Source organism: Triticum dicoccoides, chromosome 1A (assembly GCF_002162155.2).
Source record: "Triticum dicoccoides isolate Atlit2015 ecotype Zavitan chromosome 1A, WEW_v2.0, whole genome shotgun sequence".
In the NCBI taxonomy this organism is placed as follows: Eukaryota; Viridiplantae; Streptophyta; class Magnoliopsida; order Poales; family Poaceae; genus Triticum; species Triticum dicoccoides.
Genome location: NC_041380.1, coordinates 307,047,529 through 307,073,700, shown reverse-complemented (window position 1 = coordinate 307,073,700; position 26,172 = coordinate 307,047,529). Strand labels below are relative to the sequence as shown.

General features: G+C 41.5%; 1 long non-coding RNA gene across 5 annotated transcripts; it reads left to right on the top strand.

Annotated features, from left to right (window-relative positions):
• Window positions 1–3,672: 3,672 nt before the first annotated feature.
• LOC119270054 lies at window positions 3,673–6,887 on the top strand. Of its 5 annotated transcripts, XR_005133906.1 has the most exons (5): window positions 3,673–4,051; window positions 5,586–5,679; window positions 6,285–6,362; window positions 6,451–6,501; window positions 6,601–6,887. It is a non-coding gene; the product is annotated as an uncharacterized LOC119270054 (long non-coding RNA). The 5 variants fall into 5 exon arrangements; XR_005133904.1 differs by having other exon boundaries at window positions 6,451–6,887; XR_005133902.1 differs by having other exon boundaries at window positions 6,285–6,501.
• Window positions 6,888–26,172: the final 19,285 nt, after the last annotated feature.

Here is a 26,172-nt window from a genome sequence, read left to right as displayed (position 1 = left end):
ACCTGCTGCAGGAGCAACGCCAGATGTTGTGAACACCTAGCAGAGCAAAGCTGGTGAGTACTCGATAGTTTAGTGTGCCATGCTTTACGGCTTAGAACCGGGACTTCAACAACGTTTTGAACGTCATGGAGCATATGAGATGTTCCTGGAGTTGAAGTTAATATTTCAAGCAAATGCCCGGATTGAGAGATATGAAGTCTCCAATAAGTTCTACAGTTGCAAAATTGAAGAGAATAGTCCTGTCAGTGAACATATACTTAGAATGTCTGGGTACCACAACCACTTGACTCAGCTGGGAGTTAATCTTCCTGATGATAGTGTCATTGACAGAGTTCCTCAATCACTGCCACCAAGCTACAAGACCTTCGTGATGAACTATAATATGCAAGGGATGGATAGGACAATTCCCGAGCTCTTCGCAATGCTAAAGGCTGCAGAGGTAGAAATCAAGAAGGAGCGTCAAGTGTTGATGGTGAACAAGACCACCAGTTTCAAGAAAAAGGGTAAAGGGAAGAAGGGGAACTTCAAAAGAACAGCAAGCAAGTTGCTGCTCAAGTGAAGAAGCCCAAGTCTGGACCTAAGCCTGAGACTGAGTGCTTCTACTGCAAAGGGACTGGTCACTGGAAGCGGAACTGCGCCAAGTATTTGGCGGAGAAAGAAGGATGGTAAAGTTAAAAGTATATTTGATATACATGTTATTGATGTGTACCTTACCAATGCTCGCAGTAGTGCCTGGGTATTTGATACTGGTTCCGTTGCTAATATCTGTGCCATCCCTGGATCAGTATGCTGGCACACACAGTACAACAATGTATAAATCAAAGTGCAATCACATGTATAAATAACGTAAAACTGATATATACCTCATAATTCTCAGCGGAAACAAACAATCAGGTGTGGAGTCCCATCAACGTCATCGGCAGGTTGAGTGTAGACCGTAACCCAATCAACCGAACTCACTCGTCATATAAAATCCTGCAACATGATACATTGCAGCCGTGTAGGTCGGTACATAGAATGTACCGGCTAGATCACAATAAGAGAAAACAGATGATAAACTATACTATATGCAGTATGGCTTTGTGTCTCTGTATCTGAGTTTTGTTTGCATAAAAGCTGGTTTTATTTTCCCTACATCAAAGGAATATCAGGAGTCTGTAGTACAGAATTTCCTCTCATGACATGGTTCCGCCAACCGATGTCTCATAGCCCAAAATCATCATAAGTTGCCCACAATTAAGTTATCTGTCCGGTGTTGAGAATTCCGAGATAGATCCAAGTCCATAGGCTCAAATTGTCCGTAACCGGGGACACAGCTAATCGATTAGGTTTAAACCCTCTGCAGAGGTTTGTACACTTTACCCGCAAGATTCGATCCCTCTTTTTTGTGTTCTCACACTTCAGGGTGTTTGAGAACAAGATGACTGAAACATGGTCTTCCAAAGAGTTCCTCTGACCACTGTCCGGTGCTCATCCAATCCTACCATAATTCTACATCTGCTAGCACCGTCCCAGCCAGAGTCACCACTAAGGTCAACCAAGTCAGAGCCCATAGTGACTTGCGGTTGCACAGGTAAGCTTCCGGGCATGAAGTATTCTTCCATCTCTTTGAGTCTGGGTGAAGCTTTCCGCAATATGTCATGGCGCTTCTCCATGCATCCCGACCATCCACTGGTTTCTCTAGGGTGCCCGTCAACCGTCCTTCACCCAATAGTGTGTATTAAATTATTGTCTCGAGTCTCGAAATCTTGAGGTCTTGGAGTCCTGAAGATGCAGTCCTTGTCGATGCCATCATGAAGTTGTCGCCATTGATGTAGAGTCCTCCTTCTTCACACCACTCTCGTGCACTCATATCAAACCCCGTCTACTATAACATAGCATTAAAACTATATAACGTCTCGGGCTTGATAACAGGGAGATGAGTTCCTACCTCATGCATTCTACTCAACTACAAGAATCGATATCACTACTGGAGAGATTATTGAAAGGGTGCTACTACATGCAAATAAAACATAGGTATGAAAAACATGGTAAAAGTGAACTTGCCTGGTATTACTTGATGAAGATAATAACGCTCTCGGAGTAAAGACTTGGTAGTACTATTCGTCACTCCGTTGAAAATCTATTAAGTCAAACATAACATTCACATAAGCAAAACATTCTAACAACCAATTCTATCAATCTCTCCCTAATCTTTACCTACTAATAAAGCGGCTATCGCTTCTGGTCGTCCGTCATTGAAATTACCCTTCAAGGTGGTAAAAATTACCCACCAATGCCACCCGTAAGTGGAAAACGATTCAAGTTTTCGGACTAAAAATCGCCACCTCATTCGCTGATTTATAGGGGCGCGACGAGTAGAAGTGGCAGAACAACAAGCAGCAGGGTGGTTGGCCGATCGTTCCTCCACCGAGGAGGGCAGGGTTCGATCCCCAGCTTGCACAAATTTAATCTTTCTTTTCTCATCCATGTATGCGTTCATGGGCCGGCCCATGGCTTTACTCCCCTGTTTCTTCTTATTTTACTTATTTGTCTTTTCTGTTTTCTTTCTTTTTTAAATTAATTCGGGTTTTAATATTCTAAAAGCTGCGAGTTTTAAAAAAAATGTTTGAAAAATCATAAAATATATGCGAATTTAGAAAATCATAAAATTTTTGCAGATTCAAAAAATGTTGGTGGTTTTGCAAAACTGTTCGCAAAGTTGTACAAAAATCACAATTTGGAAAACTGGTTGGGAAATAAAATCATGTTCATGATTTTGAAAAAATGATCATGTATTCAAAACATATTCGGGAATCCGAAAAACAATTCCATGGCATTTTAGAAAATATTCACAAAAATAAAAACAAAACATTTGATTTTTAAAAATTTGTTCCCCAATCTAAAAATATCATCAATTCAAAAAATGGTTGTTGAGTCAAAAAATGTTAATGAGTTTGAAACCGGTTCATGCATCTAATTTTTTTTGTAATCAAAACTAATGTTCATGATGTTTTTTGAGAAAATAAAGAATTTCAAAAAAAATGTTTGTCGATTTGGAAAATTGTTCATTGATTCAAAAGTATTTTATGTCTAGAATTCGATTAGTTTTTGGAAAGTCTTTATATATCTTGGTGTTGAGAGTAGTTCGTGGTATGAGATTTATTTTTAAAGTTTTAAACGTTCCCTTGTGCAACATAATGACAAGTGTGGCATGCACTGGCAAACTCATAGCTTTGGGATTTACCGCGTCGAATGCATTGTGATCACGTGCACATCGCGACCATCATCGGCTAGGATGAGGACATAAAATGACAACATGGTGAGCCACTGTATTAAAATAGAGTACACTCATATATCAGGATATTATGTCATACTCCCTCTGTTCCGAATTACTTGCCACAGAAATAGATGTATCTAAAACTAAAAAATTTCTAAATACATCCATTTCTATGACAAGTAATTCCGAACGGAGGGAGTACTTATTTTGTTAGCCATAATTTTTTGTCTCCCGTTGCAACGCACGGGCATATTTGCTAGTAATAATAAAGCACAGATTGAGTCTCCGGGTCACCGTCGCGGCCTTTTTGCGAAAAAGTCCCTTATATTTTAATTATTCAACCCGCAATCCATCGTTAATCTGCCAGACTGAAGGAAAAAACGGTTCGATGAAAAAATACACCCGTACGCATCTGCTCCTCTCCTCGATCCTCACCTTTGCCCAGGCCGATCTATTCCCCCTCGCCGCCGCCACACCCCAGCCCCCTCGCCGTCGCGGCCGCACCTCAGCCCGCTCGCCGCCCCCGTCGCAACCCAACCCTTCCTCCCCTCCAATGGATGCCGCCCCAACCACCTCATCCAATAGGAAGCCCCAGTTCGGCAGCCTCTGTTCCCGCCCTTCAGCGGCCACCTCACCACTCCTCCAACGCCCAGCACGTCCTTATCCAACGCCCGATTGAATTGTTGTTGCCAAGATCTGCCTCAATGTGGTTTGCATCATTGCGGCGACGACATCGTCGATCTTCGACTCCGGCGGCTACATCCAGAAGGACTACCACAATTCTCGCGGCTGGTATCCTCTACTCTCATCTCCCTACTATGAATCCTGATTGATTCTCTTCCTCCTCCTTGTGTCTTCCTCTCTGAATTTGGTAGTAGGTATTAGTGTGTAGCAAGTAGTTAATCAGCCAGTGGTGAATCTAGGATAAGAATGGAGGGTGCGCTGAAATCATTAGTCATTGTGCTAAACTGGTACAAGTATGATTTATAGTCTGAATTGTTGCATGGCAAAACAGTACCATGTTCTCTGAATATTTTTATTCCTCTGAAGTTGTGTGTGCTACAATCCTATCGCATTGGCATGTATATTCTGCATCTCTTGAAGATATTTGTGACATGTTGGCTGCCTTTTCCCCCTTCTTTGCGGTTAAATGTTTCAGTCTTTAATCCCCTGGTTTTAGGCTATAATCCCCCGATTAGTACTGATATATGGAGTACTTATACAGAGTTGGGGCCGGGCACTAGATCTTGCACTCTGAAATTAATAATACATCTTCTGCAATACTGATAGTACTATGAGATTCTTAGTACTCTGATTATTATTGATATATGCAGCAGTGATGCAAAATTGGGGCCCCCAGATCTTGTACTCTGATTAGTACTGAATTTTTAAAAGTTCATATACTCTGAAATTCATCGTACATGACGTAAAGTGCTCAAGGTTCTTGTGCGTACACTCTGCAAACACTGAACATACAAAGTGCACAAGGCTGATATATTTCCCTCCATTTCCGTATGAATAAATCCTAGATCGTTACAAGTAACATGCCAACCTTCTTTTCACTTCATGCCATTGTAAGGTTGGTTTGGTGCTGATGCTCCTTACGTCCATGTCATCGTAGATGGCTGTGGAAATCTGGAAAATTTGCCTTTTCTAGCAAGATGAGAATCAACAACATAAAGTTCTAGAAGGATTAATGGACAGAAAAGATATCTCCTTTTATGAGTTAATCAAATTGATTGAATAAGTTGGCTTCTCGCCGGCATATGGTTTCTTGTACTACAGGAAGAAATACCCGCGTGGCTGATGCTATTCTGACATTGCTTCTGACCATGAAATACTTTGTGTTCAGTCTTCCCCTGAAAGTTAGCATAGGAATACACAATGTTTCTTCAGAATGACAGAGCACCAAATCGAGGCAGCAGGTTGCCATCGAATTCCACAGAATAAAACTGACTTGTGGATGTGATTAATCACTTACTAAAGTACAAGTTCATTCTCTGATGAAAAAGGTCAGTGTTTGGGGCGCACTGCGTAGCAAGGATATGTTGTAGGCTATATAGCTCTTCTGTGGACTGTGAGAGGTTGGGGTTCTCATGCTTGCTTGGTCGGAACCTTTTCTTTTGAGTCGATTGATGGACGATGGGCATGAGGGCATCTCTGCACTAACTACGCTGTATGTGTACTCCACTACATACAGATAGCTCGCTCGTCGTATCTCGACAGAAGAAGAACAACTTTGACCGATGGAGATGGATTTCTTTCCTGTTGTTGCAATTGTATGTGCCTTGCCGACTAAACTATCTTCTTTCTTATTTACTGTCAGGTAGCTCTTTCAAAGATAGCTCGCTCGTCGTATCTCGACAGAAGAAGAACAACTTTGATCGATGGAGATGGATTTCTTTCTTGTTGGTGCGATCGTATGTGCCTTGCCGACTAAACTATCTTCTTTCCTATTTACTGTCACGCAGTTCTTTCAAAACCATTTTCTCTAGCTACATGATGTTTTCTTTATAGGCTGTAATTTATTTGGCATTTGTGATAGCCAAATTGTCATGTCAAACGTGCTTTGAAGATTTTTTTTATTGCAATTGACATGTAATTTATTTTCTAAATAACCTATTCTTGATGGAGTCCGATCTCCTTTTTGACATATTCCAATAATAAGTTCTCATGTTCAATAATGCAATTCGGTAGATTATCTTGGATTATGGCATTGGGTTAATAGGATTTCATTGAACATAAATTTCGTTCTGCGCACAGGGATTCAAACTACAGTGCAATGATTTATTGAAAAATCTGCATCTTAGTACTGCCCCATTTTCTGCGATTCAAATATTCTTGGCTATGATAGATGGTTCAAAAACCATGTGAATCTTGGAACGGATCTGTTCTTCATATGTTATTATAGCCCGTGCATGAACTATTTTAAGACATGTTTACATTAAGGTCATATACATTGTTTTATAAGATGGTAAACTCAAAGAACTGTTTGAACCTTGGAAGTGACTCATAATTTTTGCAGCAGGGAAGCTATTTGTGGTGTAATATGCAGCTAAAGGTATTCCAACATGAGCTTCCATGCACAACATCAGTGCTTAAAGTAAAGGCTTCAAGACTTAAAAGTAAAGTACACCCATGGCTTAACTTAGTTTCCTTTTCTTATAGATAACTTGATTCTCTTGTTATAGATAACTTGATTCTCTGCTCACAACCAACTGCAGCAAGAAATAATTTCACAGGTAGCCTTTTCCTTTTCACTGCTTTGACAACATTATTTTTTGAGAACTGACAACATTTTAACATGGTATCACCCGTTGCAACACATTGTAATTATGCAGCCACAGATCGTGCCAAAGCATAGCCAGCCTTGGTCCAAGGAGATAGAGAAGTACTGACAAGGTGGCTCGTTCGCAAGTTGGAGCCGTCCACGAGCTCACTGCTCTTGGTCGCTCACAGCAAAGAACTGCATGTTGGCTGGGATCTTGCCCATGTAATATCTTCAGTACTGTAATGGCAGATTGTACTTACCTTTTTTTGTAATTTTTTTTGGTGTTTAGGCCATGCTTATTGGGCCAAGAGGTAGACCCCGTATAATGCCGACCCGCTAAATGCATTTACAGTTTGCGAAAATATGGCTTTGCGGGCCGGCGTGGGGGCTAAATATCCTTTTTTACAGGCCCGCTTTGCGCTGGCCGGCGAATCCTCTGCGAATCCTCTTTTACGGGTCCGCTTCGTGGGGTTTGCTCGGCCGCCGCCCGCGCCGACCCGTAAATCAGTAATTTGCATTTCAATTTCGGGTATGAAAAAACATTTCTTCTTCCCAATACCAAAATGAGCATCCACCTTCCTACACACATGTCCATCTCAATAAACTACCGAAATTGAACTGAATAGGTTGACAAAGCCGAATGAAAACAAGAACATACCCTGTCGTTTTCGCATTTGAAGAATACCCATCTGGGGTGTTGCGGCATTGCTAGATGTTAGCCACAACACTGTCTGGGCAAGGGGGAGAACCTGCATTTTTGGGGGTTGGGGTGGGAATTTTGCCGCGTCCTGCAAAAATATTTACGGGTCCGACGTGTTTGCGGGGTCTGATCGGACAACTTTTTTTGCGTAGACCCGTATTTTGACTGTTATTTTGCAGGTCGGGGCATTATACGGGGTCTGCTAGAGATGCTCTAAGGAGATATATGATTATATTTTCTCCCATTGCAACGCACGGGCCCTTTTGCTAGTCATATTAACACTCAATCAAAATAAAAGCAACAAAGAAAACCAAATACAAATCCCAAGAAAATTTCAAAGAAAACTAGGGAGAAATCAACTCACACAATATCAACCAATACTCTCGTAGCAACACTAAATTACTCTAATAACTTTTCTACAGCAAAGAAAATATAAATCCTAATGCAACAACATAAAATAATTTACTAAACTAATAACTAGCAAAAAACTAATATAAATAAAACTACTATAACTATCTAGTTAACACTAGAAAAACTACAACAACTAACAAAGCACTAAGTCAATAATAAATAATACTAAAATAATTATGAATACTAATTTACTTCTAAATAACAGAATCAATAACAACATATATTTTAGTGGCAAAAAATAATAATTTACTTTTGAAACTAATAAAACTATTATTATCAAATATCACTATGAACTAAACAAAAAATACTAAAACAGTAGCTAAACACTAATAGATAACTACAAAAACTTAACTACTGTAGTCTCACAAAATTTATAACAACAACTGAGAAGCTACAAAAAGAATTAACTAAAAATAATTAAAAACACTAATTATATGACTAAAACATCTACATAAGCAAGCCAGTATTGTTTCTGCAATAAACCTAATTTAAAATAAACTAAAAATAAATTACTTTATGCTACTGGATAAAAAATATAATGAAATAGTAGCAAAAAGAATCAATCAAAAATATATTCCAAAATTTAAACTAGAGCCAAAACAGTGTTTGTAGCCTATTTGAAATAATTCAAATTTAAACTACTCAAATTCAAATTTTCAAATCACTAACAGAAACTTCATAAATTTTGTGATACATTGCAATTGGAATCACTCAAAAACATCAAGTAGGCTAAAAGATACAAGCAATCTAAGATTGAAACTTATTCTGTTTTTCTAAAACAGAAACGAAAATAACAAAAAAAGAAACAATCGGGCACTAGCTACGTGGCCTATTGCTACTTGGCTAAACAGGTGGGCGATCTAAACTAAACGACGCTCGGTCGTAAAATAACTAAACAGCTAAACCACGAGAGAGAGAAAAAACGAACGGCTAAACCGACTAGTTCTAAACCGTAAAAACCGTAAATAAAAACCGGACTAATAAGAATAAACCTAACCGTCCAGAGATCTAACCTAAGCCGTCGCCTACAGATCGGACAGAGGAGGGAGTCCGACAGCTTATAGTGGGCAACGACGGCGAGGTCGATGGCGCGGACTGCTCGGTCGTCGGCGGCGGGGTTGCTCTAGCGATCCTCCGACGTGGGCGCAGGGTCGGGGTGATGCAGCGCAGTACGGCGTGTCCTGTGGAGGTGTCGGCGAAGCTCGGGAATGACAGAATTGGACGCCGGCGAGCTTGGCGGTGGCGGTGGTCGCCGGTGGTGATGGGGAACGGGGTTCCAGGGGCCTTCGAGTTCGGGGCGGTGGTCGGGAAGGACGAGGAGAGCGAGGGGGTTGTGGTGGCACGCTCTACTAGCGACGAGGGAGTCGCGGTGGGGCGGCAGGGCGACAATGGCGCGGCGGTGGAGCTTTGCTCCGGCGAGGAATCGAGGGGGCAGCGGTGGTTCTCAGCGAGGGGGAAAAAGAGGGAAACGAGTCGAGGGAGCAGAGTATATATAGGGGGTAATCTACTTGGAGAAGGGGGCGAAGCGAGATTCACGATCCCGAGATCTCCAGGATATGGCGGCGCGGGCGTTGCTCCAAGCGAGCGCGTGGCTTGCGGGAGGAGGGAGAAGACACGGGGCCCAGCAGTTAGTGGCAGCGGGCGGAGTCGAGGGGGAGCGGGCGACCGATCGGTTGAGGTTCGGGTGCGGGGCACGGAGCTGGGCCGGCCTGGCGCGTAGGGGGGCCGCGGTCCGTTGGCTTCGGCCATTTGCTTTTTGTTTTTCTCTTTTTTTAATAAAACACAGTAGGAAAAGTCAGAAAGCAAACAAAATAGAAATATTATATAGGAATATTATATATCAAAATTTCAGAAAAACATTTCCTAAAACATGAACTATTTCTAAAGTTCAAATAAAATCCAAAAAATATAAATAAAGCGAACAATGCTATTGTTGCATTAAAACCCAATAAAATCATTTTTAAAATACCAAAATGATTTCAAATTTAATTTCTCCTAATTTTCCATTGAAGGGAATCATTTTACCCTTATTTCCATTTATTTATTTTTAGGAGAAAAATAATTTGAGTAAAATCCAAATAATTCCAAATTGAAAGGGAGTTTCAAAATACTTCCAAATGACTTTCAATTTTTCATATAATTGAAGAAGTCATTTTATCTTCTCTCGTAAAAATCATTGAGTTGCATAAAGTTTCAAATTTGAAATATTTTCAGATGGAATTCAAATCTTTTCAAACCCATTTTCATTTCTTTGAATGGAAGAAGTCATATCATCTTCACTCTAGGGTTTTGTGATGAAATGAATTTGAATTCCTAGGGATCAAAATGCAAGGTGAAAGTTTTGGGAAAGTCATTTCATTCCCTCTCATTAAACTCTCAAAAGTTTCAAATTTCACTTACTTTCAGTCAATCAATCAAGCATTCAATCAAACAAACAAACACAAATATTTATTTAATATAACATTCAAAATTTAGAATTTTGGGATGTTACAAACCTACCACACTTAAAATGAATCTCGTCCTCGACATTCGAAGAGGCTAGCGAGAAAAGGTTAGGGTTTGGGGGTCTTCCAGCAAATACATCGATCATCATAGAGGTACGGGGTGCTACCACACTTAAAAGCAAGGCTATGGTTCAGACAAAATTCATGTACTCCATCCTTTGGGTTGACGGTGTCGATCTTCTCATATCTTCATGATAATTCCCACTCCCGGGTCCCTTTTTCTAAAACACGTGTCCTTTCATCCTCATGAGGTTCTTCCGAGACTGGGTCATCTTTGATGACCGGTCTGTCGCCAATGCTAAACAACTATGGAAACCTCATGGTATTCATGGTTTTCCTGCATAAAATGGGTCTGGGCTAAATCTCACCGTATAACCTACGTTTGGCAGCGGTTGCCTGCACATGGATTAGTCTTCCTGCCATTCTAGGGTTTAAACAAGGTTTTAACATTGCCGTCACTCTACTATGGGTGAGTCACTCAGATTTACAATCCCAAATAGCAAGAGCGAATGATACTAGTAAGTCAGTATGGTGATCAATCCATTCCGCACCCAAATCATTACCCTGTATAAGGTTTAGTGAATCTCGCATCTCTAACACTCGGTCATTCTCACAAGCATTGAAGAATTTCTCTTGTCCTCGAACTGGGTTCGGGTAATTCCATTATTTCTGCAAGCTGAACAAAACATCTATTGTTACTTCACGACTCTCGGTTTTTGCGTAACCACCTACGAAACGTCTGCTGATCAAATCATAGCTTTTCCCAATATTTCTTCTTCCTGGGAGTTCTTGATCCTTATTAATTTCCTGGGCCTGTGGGTTATGGACCCACTTCAACACTTGTATATCTTTAACTCGGCCTGGGAGTTACAATTGTTCCATATTCCGGCATTACACCTCCATTTAAATCCAATAGTACTTCATTCCTTCATATCCATCATATCAAAGATAAAACTCCAACTCATTTTGTCCAAACTCTACTCCGTGGAATATAATTATCCTTTCCATGGGTCAAGTGTCCTTACAGGGTACTACCACTCTTGAAATGCACAAATTCTTCCATGCAACATATTTCTCATATCCTCGAAAATGGTCAAAATCTTTGTTCATAGAGTAACAACTCATAAAATTCAACGTATGAAATCATGACACATTTAACTTTATTGATTTCATGAATTCATTACAATCTCTGAGCACCCATTACACAACTCAACTCATTGTACTCATTTTTTTTACTTTCTACCACTCTTATTATCCATATCAAAATCTCAATTACTCTGCTCCAGCCTTCTTCTGATTTGAACATTCCCTAGCAAAATGTCCTCCTTCCTTGCAGTGAAAACAAATGAATTCCGACATGTCTCGGGGCTTCTTTGTGATTATGTAGGCTCCTTGGATTTTTTGTTTCTTTTCTGGACATATATAAGCGTAATGACCTAAATTCTTACAACTGTAACAAGTAATATGATTGAGGTCCTTCTCTGCAGAAATTGGGTTATTCTGGGAATGCCTTCATTTTCTCTTCCTGGATTTCTCCGTAATGATCAGAGCTTCTATTTCCTGAGGTTCAAACTTCACTTCTTCTGTTGGGAAGTCTCTAAGATACTCTTGGCTTTCCTTCATGCAATACTCTGAAAGATGTCCTTCTCCACATGAGTAGCAGGCTTGGGCGAAAAATCTGTTTAGGGCTTCACCATCAGGGTCTTCAATAACTTCCTTCATCGCAGGTTCTTCTGAATTTTTCCCTCGGGGTTCTTTCACGGCTTCTTTCTTCTGTTTGGTAATTTCTTGTACCTTGGGGTAAATGTGACACTAACCAGGGTAGTGTGTAGTTCCTTCACACAGGAAACAAGTAACTTGCCAGTCGGGCACTCTTCGGCTTGGTGACTCTCCTCGCAATGAGGGCATCCATCCTTGTCTTCCTCTTGGATGTGTCCTATTTCTCCACATACTTTGCACGCACAAGTTTTCTTCATCGGGTTATCATGATGCTTCTGGATGAGATGTGATCTCATCAGAGTCTTCTTGAATTCCTCCCAAGTTCTTGCTCCATTACAACCTTGTATGGCTTGATGCATTTTCCACCAGATTGCGGCACTTTCTGTAAAGTACTCAAGTGCGTATTGAACCTCATACTTCCTTCGAATCGATTTTTTCCTGAATTGATCCTCCATGTTTTGTATCCATAGCTCTGCCTCCGGCTGGGTCCTCGGTCCAGAGAATACAAGTCCATATTCATTCATCATCTATCGGGTCCAAGGGTTTTGGGATGAGATACGGGAGATAGAGAGGGAAGCACACAATGTAAACAATATAGTTTTGAAAACGGGTTTTATATGCGGTTGTCGGAAAAACATCAAACATGAGACAGCTCACAAATCGTCGCATCTAACGTAAGTATATAACAGGGGTTTGGTCCTCTAAAGGTCAAATAAATCTTTAGAGTCTTCAAATTCTTCAAGTGTTCGGAGTCTTCAACTCTTGTAGCTTCAACTCTTCTAATGGAAGGTGAAATCCTCTTTACTCTGAAGAGGCCATCAGTTGTCCGATATCTTATACTTCTTGAAGTGACTTCAGTTGATCCTCCGTGTGGTCAAAAGGAAAAAGGGTATACTCCGGCTATTTGAGGTAAGAGAGGCTACTTGATAAAATCAGAAAAGACGAGAAGTAAGAGTCTTTTTGAAAATACAATTTTAGAGATATTCTATCCTAGGTCTTTCCAGTTTCTAGGGTCACGTCGTACAGTCAACATGTGCTCTGGTACCATATCTGTAGCGACCCGACCTCAGACGGTCAAGTCTCTGTGTATCTGTGCCATCCCTGGATTAGTATGCTGGCACACACAGTACATCAATGTATATATCAAAGTGCAATCACATGTATAAATAATGTTAAACTGATATATACCTCATAATTCTCAGCGGAAACAAACAATCGGGTGTGGAGTCCCATCAACGCCATCGGCAGGTTGAGTGTAGACCGTAACCCAATCAACGGAACTCACTCGTCGTATAAAATCCTGCAACGTGATACGTTGCAGTCATGTAGGTCAGTACATAGAATGTACTGACTAGATCACAATAAGAGAAAACAGATGATAAACTATACTATATGCAGTATGGCTTTGTGGCTCTGTATCTGAGTTTTGTTTGCATAAAAGCTGGTTTTATTTTCCCTAGGAATATCAGGAGTCTGTACTACAGAATTTCCTATCATGACATGGTTCCGCCAACCGATGTCTCATAGCCCAAAGTCATCATAAGTTGCCCACAATTAAGTTTGTCCAGTGTTGAGAGTTCCGAGATAGATCCAAGTCCAGAGGCTCAAATTGTCCGTAACCGGGGACACGGCTAATCTATTAGGTTTAAACCCTCTGCAGAGGTTTGTACACTTTACCCGCAAGATTAGATCCCTCTTTTTTGTGTTCTTACACTTCAGGGTGTTTGAGAACAAGATGACCGAAACATGGTCTTCCGAAGAGTTCCTCTGACCACTATCCGGTGCTCATCCAATCCTACAATAGTTCTACATCTGCTACCACCGTCCCAGCCAGAGTCACCACTAAGGTCAACCAAGCCAGGGCCCATAGTGACTTGCGGTTGCACAGGTAAGCTTCCGGGCATGAAGTATTCTTCCATCTCTTTGAGTCTGGGTGAAGCTTTCCGCAAGATGTCATGGCGCTTCTCCATGCATCCCGGCCATCCACTGGTTTCTCCAGGGTGCTCGTCAACCGTCCTTCACCCAGTAGTGTGTATTGAATTCTTGTCTCAAGTCTCGAAATCTTGAGGTCTTGGAGTCCTGAAGATGCAGTCCTTGCCGATGCCATCATGAAGTTGTCGCCATTGACGTAGAGTCCTCCTTCTTCACACCACTCTCGTGAACTCATACTAAACCCCATCTACTATAGCGTAGCATTAAAACTATATAACGTCCCGGGCTTGATAATAGGGAGATGGGTTCCTACCTCATGCATTCTACTCAACTACAAGAAATCAATATCACTACTGGAGAGGTTATTGAAAGGGTGCTACTACATGCAAATAAAACATAGGTATGAAAAACATGGTCAAAGTGAACTTGCCTGGTATTACTTGATGAAGATAATAATGCTCTCGAAGTAAAGACTTGGTAGTACTATTCGTCACTCCGTTGAAAATCTATTAAGTCAAACATAACATTCACATAAGCAAAACATTCTAACAACTAATTCTATCAATCATATTAACACTCAATCAAAATAGGTCAACCAGAGTAAGATCCGCACCAGAGTGGTACGGTAATCCTATTCTGGAGGTCATTTTACTTGACCATGACGAACCTACGAACTATGAAGAAGCGATGATGAGCCCAGTTTCCGCAAAATGGCTTGAAGCCATGAAATCTGAGATGGGGTCCATGTATGAGAACAAAGTGTGGACTTTGGTTGATTTGCTCGATGATCGGCAAGCCATAGAGAATAAATGGATCTTCAAGAAGAAGATTGACGCTGATGGTAATATTACTATCTACAAAGCTCGACTTGTTGCGAAAGGTTTTCGACAAGTTCAAGGAGTTGACTACGATGAGACCTTCTCACCCGTAGCGATGCTTAAGTCCGTCCGAATCATGTTAGCAATTGCCGCATTTTATGATTATGAAATTTGGCAAATGGATGTCAAAACTGCATTCCTTAATGGATATCTTAAAGAAGAGTTGTATATGATGCAACCAGAAGGTTTTGTCGATCCAAAAGGTGCTAACAAAGTGTGCAAGCTCCAGCGATCCATTTATGGACTGGTTTTCCCCGGTTAGGGACGAGGCATGCGACAAGGGTCAGGGGTGGAGCTTTTACTTCGATGGCAGGGTGAGGGAACTCGCAGCAGGCCAAGGCCGCAGCGCCGGTACCTGCTAGAGCCGCCACACCTGCGCCTAGCCGGGCTGCCGCAAGACAGCAGGAAGCGTCGATCGAGGGGCAGGTTGCCGGGCAGGACAGTGTTCTTGCTGCCGGGCGGGGCGGTGTGAAGGAAATATGCTCTAGAGGCAATAATAAAGTTGTTATTTATATTTCCTTATATCTTGATAAGTGTTTATTATTCATGCTAGAATTGTATTAACCGGAAACTTAGTACATGTGTGAATACATAGACAAACAGAGTGTCACTAGTATGCCTCTACTTGACTAGCTCGTTGATCAAAGATGGTTAAGTTTCCTAGCCATGGACACAGAGTTGTCATTTGATAAACGGGATCACATCATTAGAGAATGATGTGATTGACTTGACCCATCCATTAGCTTAGCACGATGATCATTTAGTTTGTTGCTATTGCTTTCTCCATAACTTATACATGTTCCTATGACTATGAGATTTTGCCACTCCCGAATACCAGAGGAACACTTAGTGTGCTATCAAACGTCATAGCGTAACTGGTTGACTATAAATATGCTCTACAGGTGTCTCTGATGGTGTTTGTTGAGTTGGCATAGATCAAGATTAGGATTTGTCACTCCGTGTATTGGAGATGTATCTCTGGGCCCTCTCGGTAATGCACATCACTATAAGCCTTGCAAGCAATGTAACTAGTGAGTTAGTTACGGGATGTAGCATTACGGAACGAGTAAAGAGACTTGCCAGTAACGAGATTGAACTAGGTATTGAGGTACCGACAATCGAATCTCGGGCAAGTAACATACCGATGACAAAGGGAACAACATATGTTGTTATGCGGTTTGACCGATAAAGCTCTTCGTAGAATATGTAGGAACCAATATGAGCATCCATGTTCCGCTATTAGTTATTGACCGGAGATGAGTCTCGGTCATGTCTACATAGTTCTCGAGCCCGTAGGGTCCGCACGCTTAACGTTCGATGACGATCGGTATTATGAGTTTATGTGTTTTGATGTACCGAAGGTAGTTCGGAGTCCCGGATATGATCACGGACATGACGAGGAGTCTCGAAATTGTGAAGACATAAAGATTGATATATTGGATGGATATATTTGGACACTAGAAGTGTTCTGGGTGATTTCGGATAAAACCAGAGTGCCGGAGGGTTACCGGAACCCCCCCCCCCCCGGAACTAATGGGCCTAGATGGGTCTTAGTGCATAGAGAGGGGCGGCCAGGGCAGGCCGCGCCCCCTCCCCCTTGTGTCCGAATTAGACTAGGAGGGGGCGGCGCCCCCCTTTTCCTTCCCCTCTCCCACTCCTTCCTTCCCCCTCCTAGTAGGACTAGGAAAGGATGAATCCTACTCCTACTAGGAGGAGGATTCCTCCCCTCCTTGGGCGCCCCAAGGGCCAGCCAGCCTCCCCCTTGCTCCTTTATATACAGGGGCACCCTAGGACACACAAGTTGACATTGTTTAGCCGTGTGCGGTGCGCCCCTCCACCATAACCCATCTCGGTCATATCGTTGCAGTGCTTAGGCGAAGCCCTGTGCCGGTAGCTTCATCATCACCGTCATCACGCCGTCGTGCTGATGAAACTCTCCCTCGACACTCAGCTTGATCTAGAGTTCGCGGGACGTCACCGAGCTGAACGTGTGCAGATCACGGAGGTGCCATATCTTCGGTGCTAGGATCGGTCGGATCGTGAAGACGTTCGACTACATCAACCGCATTGTCATACTCTTCCGCTTACGGTCTACGAGGGTACGTGGACAACACTCTTCCCTCTCATTGATATGCATCACCTAGATAGATCTTGCGTGTGCGTAGGATTTTTTTTGAAATTACTGCGTTCCCCAACACGGTGCTCCTGTTGCCGGGCGTGGTGGCGCCCTAGCCGCCGAGCGAGGCGGTGCCCAGGCCGCTGGACGCGGCGGTGCACAGGTCGCCGGACGGGCCGGCGGTCATGGGCTGGATGGCTATGTCGGCGATGGCCGGGGCTATGGTGATGATGGTTACAGATATAACCGATATGGTCAGTGGGGTGATGACGGATACAGTGCGTACGGAGAGGGGCTGCATCGTGGATCTTCGTCGGGCGATTGACGTGGCTCTGGATGGTACAATGGCGGCGGACTGGGACATAGTTTTCAAGGACCTCCCACTAATTTCGTTGAAGGGGTGGCATGTCCAACTAACCGATATAACCGAGGAGTCCATCATACTTTTCGAGGCGGGAGAGGAGGGGGTCGGCTTCCACCTCCACCGCCGGTTGCTACGAGCGTGATAGCGCAACCCGAGCCTGCTGCTATAGTGCAGGCAGACTCACCTTCCCTTCCCCGAGGTGGCTGTAGACATAGTCCGGGCCTTGGCAGCGGTCAGCATTCCGGTGACCAGTACCGGAGTTGTTTAGGTTGGTGACGACATCTCCGATAAGGGGCCAGATAAGCGGGATCGTGAGAAACTATCCAAGTGGGTTATTAAGAAGAAGAAGCTACCGTGTTATCGATGTGGCGAGTCGGGACATTTTATGGTAGAGTGTACCACAGAATTATGTGATTATTGTTGTAGATTGTAGCATGTGACCGGTGACTGTCCACTTCTTACTGGCCCCAAGCCGGTGGCCACTATCTATGGAGATTGTTGTCAGGAGCTAATGTTCTTTGAGACACCAGAGATGGCACCTATGACGCATGTGCATGAGAGCTCCTTTCCCGTTGTTGTCAAGCTTACTAATGGGATTTTGACAGAGGCACAGATTGTGCGATAGTTACAGGACTTAGTACTAGGTAATCACCAGTGGGACCTTGTCAGGCTGGAGACCCAGACTTACAAGGTTGATTTTCCCACTAAGGAGGATCAGTTGCATATCCTTAAGTTGGGTATGTGCAGGGTACAGAGTAGCAATATTATTATAACCTTTGATGAATGGAAAGAGAAGGAGCCCGAGGTTACACCGTTAGAGAAGGTCTGGGTTCGCTTTTTTGGTGCACCTCGCAAATACATTAATCATTTCCTGCTTGCGTGGAGTTTGGGGTCCCTCATTGGTAAGACGGAGCAGGTTGATATGCCTTTTACTCAGGCACATGGAGCAGTGAGGTTACTTGTCAGTGTGGTCAGTTTGGAGTTCGTACTGGACGTGGTCAAGTGGACACATGTCGGGGTCACATACGTGCTAGAGCTCGAGATTGAGGATACACCGATACCTATGGAGGGAGATGAGATTCAGGACATGGATACGATGGAGGGTGATGGGCCCCCCGGTAATCAGGACAAGGGGCCTAAGAGCACACCATGGGAGCCGGCTAAGGAGCCGGAGTCGCAGAGTAAGGCAGATTCTTCGGCCAAAGAGGCGCCATCTTCCACGACACCGATGAACACACTTCGGTTAGGATCTTCTAGAGCGTGGTCTGCGCCTAGCAGGGGTATGGAGTAACAGAGTTGAGACAGATGATCCAGAGGAGCTCGAGTTACCGCTAGTGATGCCCACTGCTGTTGTTGCGCCTGAGGTTCTGTCATAGAGGGTTGATCCCGGGCCACATGTTTCCTTGCGAAGCGGTCTATCTCTGGTGGTTGGGGGTGTTGGGCAGGAGGCCCGCAACCCCAGCCCGGCCGCGACGGCCCCCCTGGCATCCGGAGGAGAGGCGCGGGCTGGCGGCCCGCTCTGTCTCACCGCAGGGCCGGTCCGGCCAACAGGGTGAGGAGTGATACGTCTTCAATGTATCTATAATTTTTTATTGTTCCATCGCCGCAAGCCTCTGTAGCCACCAAAAACCAATCGGGACCCTGTTCTGGCACCCTGCCGGAGGGGGGGATCCATCACCGGAGGCCATCTTCATCATCCCGACGCTCTCCATGACGAGGAGGGAGTAGTTCAGCCTCGAGGCTGAGGGTATGTACCAGTAGCTATGTGTTTGATCTCTCTCTCTCTCGTGTTTTTGATTCGCACGATCTTGATGTATCACGAGCTTTGCTATTATAGTTGGATCTTATGATTTTTCTCCCCCTCTACTCTCTTATAATGGATTGAGTTTTCCCTTTGAAGTTATCTTATCGGATTGAGTCTTTAAGGATTTGTGAACACTTGATGTATGTCTTGCATGTGTTTATCTGTGGTGACAATGGGATATTCACGTCATCCACTTGATGTATGTTTTGGTGATCAACTTGCGAGTTCCGTGACCTCGGGAAGTTATGCATAGGGGTTGGCACACGTTTTCATCTTGACTCTCCGGTAGAAACTTTGGGGCACTCTTTGAAGTTATTTGTGTTGGTTGAATAGATGATTCTGATATTGTGTGATGCATATCGTATAATCATACCCACGGATACTTGAGGTGACATTGGAGTATCTAGGTGACATTAGGGTTTTGGTTGATTTGTGTCTTAAGGTGTTATTCTAGTACGAACTCTAGGATAGATCAAATGGAAAGAATAGCTTCGTGTTATTTTACTACAGACTCTTGAATTGATCGATTAGAAAGGATAACTTTGAGGTGGTTTCGTACCCTACAATAATATCTTTGTTTATTCTCCTCTATTAGTGACTTTGGAGTGATTCTTTGTTGCATGTTGAGGGATAGTTATATGATCCAATTATGTTATTATTGTTGAGAGAACTTGCACTACTGAAAGTATGAACCCTAGGCCTTGTTTCAACGCATTGCAATACCGTTTGTGCTCACTTTTATCATTAGTTACCTTGCTGTTTTTATATTTTCAGATTACAAAAACCTATATCTACCATCCATATTGCACTTGTATCACCATCTCTTAGCCGAACTAGTGCACCTATACAATTTACCATTGTATTGGGTGTGTTGGGGACACAAGAGACTCTTTGTTATTTGGTTGCAGGGTTGTTTGAGGGAGACCATCTTCATCCTACGCCTCCCATGGATTGATAAACCTTAGGTCATCCACTTGAGGGAAATTTGCTACTTTCCTACAAACCTCTGCACTTGGAGGCCCAACAACATCTACAAGAAGAAGGTTGTGTAGTAGACATCAAGCTCTTTTTTGCGCCGTTACCGGGGAGGTTAGCGCTTGAAGGTATATCGTTGGATCTTGCAATTGAATCTTTTAGTTTCTTGTTTTATCACTAGTTTAGTCTATGAAAGAAAACTACAAAAAATGGAATTAAGATTGCCTCATATGCTTCATCTTTTTAATATCTTTCGTGAAAATAAGGATTCCGATAATTGTGCCAAAATGCTAGAAGAAGAATGCATTAAAATGTTTGGCGCTAAATCTTTGAATGATGAGCATGATTGCAATGTTGTTAGTATGAACTCTTTGAATATCCATAGTACTAATTGATGATTGCACTAGTCATGATGAAAATGTCTCTTAAAAGCATGTCAATTTTTGTGGAGTGAATAGAGTTTGCAAGTACACACCAAATAGGGAAGATAGATTTTGCAAGAGGCATAAGTATTTAGAAACTAAATGGTTGCAAGAAAGGCTAGATGTTTGTGCTGAAAATTTAACTTTTCTTAGCCATCCTTGTGAACTTTGCAATGAAGGTGGTCATTTAAATATCCAATGCAAAAAATTTCATAATCGAATCATGTCCAAAAATTGTGATGACTTGATTTCCCTTGCGCATCATAATGAACTTAGTTTGCTTGTGGGTTATGAAGAAATGAAACGTATAACTAAGGATATTCCATAATTTGCCGTTGATAAATTTCTTGATTTTGATCTAGAGGAAATTTATATGTATTGTGCGGTGAATTGCATTGAAAATCCTTATATTGCCAATTACATAAAGACAAGAAAACAAATATAAGATGAAGAGAATACTAATGAAAGGGAAGAGACTTCCCAATATCCTCCTATTAATTCTTATGATGAATCAGGTAACGAGGAGGAGCCTTCTATTCAACCAATCTCATTAATAAGGAGCTCCAAAAAGAGGATTAAACCCACACATAATGTGAAGAAGAAAAAGAAAAGACGGAGAAGCAAAGGTAAAAAGGTATCCCTCCCAAATGATGTTGCTCCTATTACTCATTGTGATGATGATAATTGATATACTATTGGTGCTATCCATACTATTAATGATGAGAGTGATTATGCTTATGATATGCAAAGTCCCAAGCTTGGGGATGCTATGTTTGATGAGAATGACATGTTTGAGAATTTATTGCTGCAATTAATGTTTGTCCCAATCTTGGGGATGCTATGTTTTATGAAGATGATATTTTTGACCTCCCAAGTTTTGATATGCAAATTTATTATGATGATAGCATGCCTCCTATTTATGATGATTATATTGAGGGTTTGGAAGAGTGTCAACTTTAGGAAGTAATGATCCCACTATTTTGGAGGGTGTTGAATCTTATTGTTACAATTATGAAAGTGGATTTGGAGAGGTCATGACTTTATTTAGTAATGATTCCACAATCTTGGAAGAGGTTTCAATTGATTATGATGAGAACAAAGTTGCTACTTATGATGATTATTGTGATGACACTTATGCTATAAAAAGTAGTGATGATTATATTTATAAAACTTGTCATGATTATGATTACCCTTTCTCTGAACATTACTCTTTTAATGTGGAAACAATTTATAGTATTCGAGTTTCTTATGATACTCCCACTATTCCGAATGAGAAGAATTTTACTTATGTGGAGAGTAGTAAATTTTCTATCCTTGTAGATCATGAAAAAGAATGCTTTATGTGATGGTTATATTGTTGAATTCATTCATGATGCTACTGAAAATTATTATGAGGGAGGAATATATGCTTATAGGAATTGCAATAATACCAAGTTTCCTCTCTATGTGCTTAAAGTTTTGAAGTTATGCTTGTTTTGCTTTCCTATGCTAGTTGATTCTTGTTCCCATAAATTGTTTGCTCACAAAATCCCTATGCATAGGAAGTGGGTTAGACATAAATGTGCTATTCATATTCTTCATGATGTTCTCTTTATGTTTCAATTCTTATATTTTACGTGAGCATCATTGAAATCATCATGCCTAGCTAGGGGCGTTAAAACGATAGCGCTTGTTGGGAGGCAACCCAATTTTGTTATTTAATTTTTGTTCCTGTTTAGTAATAAATAATTTATCTAGCCTCTGTTATGATTGTGTTTTTTATGTTTTAATTAGTGTTTGTGCCAAGTAGAGCCTTTAGGGTCTTCTTGGGTGATTGTTGTTTGATCTTGCTGATAAAAAAAGAAAGTATGTGCTCACGAAGATAATTTTAATTTTTTACCAGAGAGCGATAAAATACCAATTCCAACTGCAGTAGATCAATATACAAATTTTACTTGTCGTCCTAATTTTTCAGAATTTTTGGAGTTACATAAGTATTCTAAATCACCAAATTACTACAGACTGTTCTGTTTTTGACAGATTCTGTTTTCATTGCGTTGTTTGCTTATTTTGATGAATCTATGAGTAGTATCGGAGGGTGTGAACCATAGAGAAGTTGGAATACAATAGGTATTACACCAATATGAATTTAGAATGAGTTCACAACAGTACCTAAGTGGTGATTTATTTTCTTATACTAACGGAGCTTACAAGTTTTCTGTTATGTTTTGTGTTGTGAAATTTTAGGTAAAGATTCGATGGACTATGGAATAAGGAGTGACAAGAGACTAAGCTTGGGGACGCCCAAGGCACCCCAAGGTAATATTCAAGGAAAACCAAGATCCTAAGCTTTGGGATGACCCAGATGGCATCCCCTCTTCCATCTTCGTTCATCGGTAACTTTACTTGGAGCTATATTTTTATTCACCACATGATATGTGTTTTGCTTGGAGTATCATTTTATTTTATTTTGTCTTGATTGATGTTTGAATAATATCCCAAGATCTGAAATTCTTAAATGTTAGAGAGTCTTCACATAGTTACATAATTATTCAACTACTCATTGATCTTCACTTATATCTTTTGAGCTAGATAATTTTGCTCTAATGCTTCACTTAAATCTTTTTAGAGCACGGTGGTGGTTCTATTTTATAGAAATTATTGATCTCTCATTATTCACTTATATTATTTTGAGAGTCTTTTAGAACAGCATGGTAATCTGCTTTGGTTATGAAATTAGTCCTAATATGATAGGCATCCAAGATGAGTATAATAAAAACTTTCATATAGAGTGCATTGAATACTATGAGAAGTTCTATACTTGATGATTGTTTTGAGATATGAAGATGGTGATATTAGAGTCATGCTAGTAGAGTATTTGTGAATCTGAGAAATACTTGTGTTGAGGTTTGCAAGTCCCGTAGCATGCACGTATGGTAACCGTTGTGTAACAAATTTGAAGCATGCAGTGTTTCTTTGAGTGTCCTCCTTATGAGTGGCGGTCGGGGACGAGCGATGGTCTTTTCCTACCAATCTCTAGGAGCATGCGTGTAGTGCTTGGTTTTTGATGACTTGTAGATTTTTGCAATAAGTATGTGAGTTCTTTATGACTAATGTTGAGTCCAAGGATTATACGCACTCTCCCCCTTCCATCATTGCTAGCCTCTTCGGTACCGTGCATTGCCCTTTCTCACCTCGAGAGTTGGTGCAAACTTTGCTGGTGCATCCAAACCCCGTGATATGATACGCTCTATCACACATAAGCCTCCTTGTATCTTCCTCAAAACAGCCACCATACCTACCTATTATGGCATTTCCATAGTCATTCCGAGATATATTGCCATGCAACTTTCCACCATTCCGTTTATCATGACACACTTCATCATTGTCATATTACCTTGCATTATCATGTAGTTGACATCGTATTTGTGGCAAATCTACCACTCATAATTTTTATATACATGTCACTCTTGAATCATTGCACATCCCGGTACACCGCCGAAGGCATTCATATAGAGTCATATTTTGTTCTAGTATCGAGTTGTAATTTTTGAGTTGTAAATAAATATAAGTGTGATGATCATCATTATTAGAGCATTGTCTCGTGTGAGGAAAAAAAGAGAAAGGCCAAATAAAAAAAGAGAAGGCCCAAAAAATGAGAGAAAAGAGAGAAGGGACAATTTTACTATCCTTTTTCCACACTTGTGCTTCAAAGTAGCACCATGATCTTCATAATAGAGAGTCTCTTATTTTGTCACTTTCATATACTAGCGGGAATTTTCATTATAGAACTTGGCTAGTATATTCCAACAATGAGCTTCCTCAAAATGCCCTAGTTCTTCGTGAGCAAGCAAGTTGGATGCACACCCACTTAGTTTCTTTTGTTGAGCTTTCATACATTTATAGCTCTAGTGCATCCGTTGCATGGCAATCCCTACTCCTTGCATTGACACCAATTGATGGGCATCTCCATAGCCCGTTGATTAGCCGCGTCGATGTGAGACTTTCTCCTTTTTTGTCTTCTCCACACAACCTCCATCATCATATTCTATTCCACCTATAGTGCTATGTACATGGCTCGCGCTCATGTATTGCCTGAAAGTTGAAAAAGCGCGAGAATACTAAAGTATGAAACAATTGCTTGGCTTGTCATCGGGGTTGTGCATGATAGGAGCATTTTGTGTGATGAAAATGAAGCATGGCCAAACTATATGATTTTTTAGGGATGAACTTTCTTTGGCTATGTTATTTTGAGAAGACATAATTGCTTGGTTAGTATGCTTGAAGTATTACTATTTTTATGTCAATATTAAAATTTTGTCTTGAATCTTTTGGATCTGAATATTCATGCCACAATAAAGAAAATTACACTGAAATTATGGTAGGTACCATTCCACATTAAAAATTCTGTTTCTATCATTTACCTACTCGAGGACGAGCAGGAATTAAGATTGGGGATGCTTGATAACCCACAAGTATAGGGGATCGCAACAGTTTTCGAGGGTAGAGTATTCAACCCAAATTTATTGATTCGACACAAGGGGAGCCAAAGAACATTCTCAAGTATTAGTAGGTGAGTTGTCAATTCAACCACACCTGGAAACTTAATATCTGTAGCAAAGTGTTTAGTAGCAAAGTGATATGATAGTAGTAGTAACGGTAGCAAAAGTAATATTTTTGGTTTTATAGTGATTGTAACAGTAGCAACGGAAAAGTAAATAAGCGAAGAACAATATATAAAAAGCTAGGCAGTGGATCAGTGATGGATAATTATGTTGGATGCAATCAATCATGCAACAGTTATAACATAGGGTGACACAGAACTAGCTCCAGTTCATCAATGTAATGTAGGCATGTATTCCGAATATAGTCATACGTGCTTATGGAAAAGAACTTGCATGACATATTTCGTCCTACCCTCCCATGGCAGCGGGGTCCTATTGGAAACTAAGGGATATTAAGGCCTCCTTTTAATAGAGTACCAGACCAAAGCATTAACACATAGTGAATACATGAACTCCTCAAACTACGGTCATCACCGGTAAGTATCCCGATTATTGTCACTTCAGGGTTAACAGATCATAACACATAATAGGCGACGATAGACTTGCAAGATAGGATCAAGAACTCACATATATTCATGAAAACATAATAGGTTCAGATCTGAAATCATGGCACTCGGGCCCTAGTGACAAGCATTAAGCATAGCAAAGTCATAGCAACAGCAATCTGAGAACATAGTGGATACTAGGGATCAAACCCTAACAAAACTAACTCGATTACATGATAAATCTCATCCAACCCATCACCGTCCAGCAAGCCTATGATGGAATTACTCACGCACGGCGGTGAGCATCATGAAATTGGTGATGGAGGAAGGTTGATGATGACGATGGCGATGGATTCCCCTCTCCGGATCCCCGAACGGACTCCAGATCAGCCCTCCCGAGAGAGTTTAGGGCTTGGCGGTGGCTCCGTATCGTAAAACGCGATGAATCCTTCTCCCTTATTTTTTTCTCCCCGAAAGTGAATATACGGAGTCAAGGTGGACGGCGGTGGAGCATCAGGGGGCCCACGAGGCAGGGGGCGCGCCCAGGGGGTAGGCGCGCCCCCACCCTCGTGGACTGGGTGTGGGCCCCCTGATGTGGATTCTTCTTCCATTATTTTTTATATATTCCAAAAATAATCTCCGTTGATTTTCAGGTCATTCCGAGAACTTTTATTTCTGCACAAAAATAACACCATGGCAATTCTGCTGAAAACAGCGTTAGTCCGGGTTAGTTCCATTCAAATCATGCAAGTTAGAGTCTAAACCTAGGGCAAAAGTATTTGGAAAAG